The following is a 369-nucleotide window of genomic DNA, read 5'->3' on the forward strand; positions in this document are numbered from 1 at the left end:
TGTCTGGACACCGCTCTCCGTACCTGTCCCTCCGTGTCTGGACACCGCTCTCTGCACCTGTCCCTCCGTGTCTGGACACTGCTCTCTGCACCTGTCCCTCCGTGTCTGGACACTGCTCTCTGCACCTGTCCCTCCGTGTCTGGACACTGCTCTCTGCACCAGTTAGGAGACCTGCCGGCCGTTGGCGGCACGGCGCGGTCCGGGGGGTGGGGGGTGGCTCGGTCCTGAGTCCTGCCGGGTTGCACCAGAGGCCCATAGCAGGGCTATAGTCCAGGCAGCACGCACCGGCCACGGGGAGACGAGGCCCACTCCCCAGGGACAGTGCTCTGACGTGTGAAGGCGTAGGGGGAAATCTGTGCATCATGCAGG

At 65.6% G+C, this 369-nt stretch overlaps 1 protein-coding gene across 1 annotated transcript in view; it reads left to right on the top strand.

Moving 5' to 3' along the window:
* COL6A3 (collagen, type VI, alpha 3) overlaps positions 1-369 on the top strand; it is an 83,985-nt gene that overhangs the window by 52,869 nt on the left and 30,747 nt on the right. The gene's annotated exons all lie outside the window — the stretch shown is intronic.

This window comes from Condylura cristata, unplaced genomic scaffold, assembly GCF_000260355.1.
Source record: "Condylura cristata isolate star-nosed mole 26May11 unplaced genomic scaffold, ConCri1.0 scaffold00002, whole genome shotgun sequence".
NCBI classification, from domain to species: Eukaryota; Metazoa; Chordata; class Mammalia; order Eulipotyphla; family Talpidae; genus Condylura; species Condylura cristata.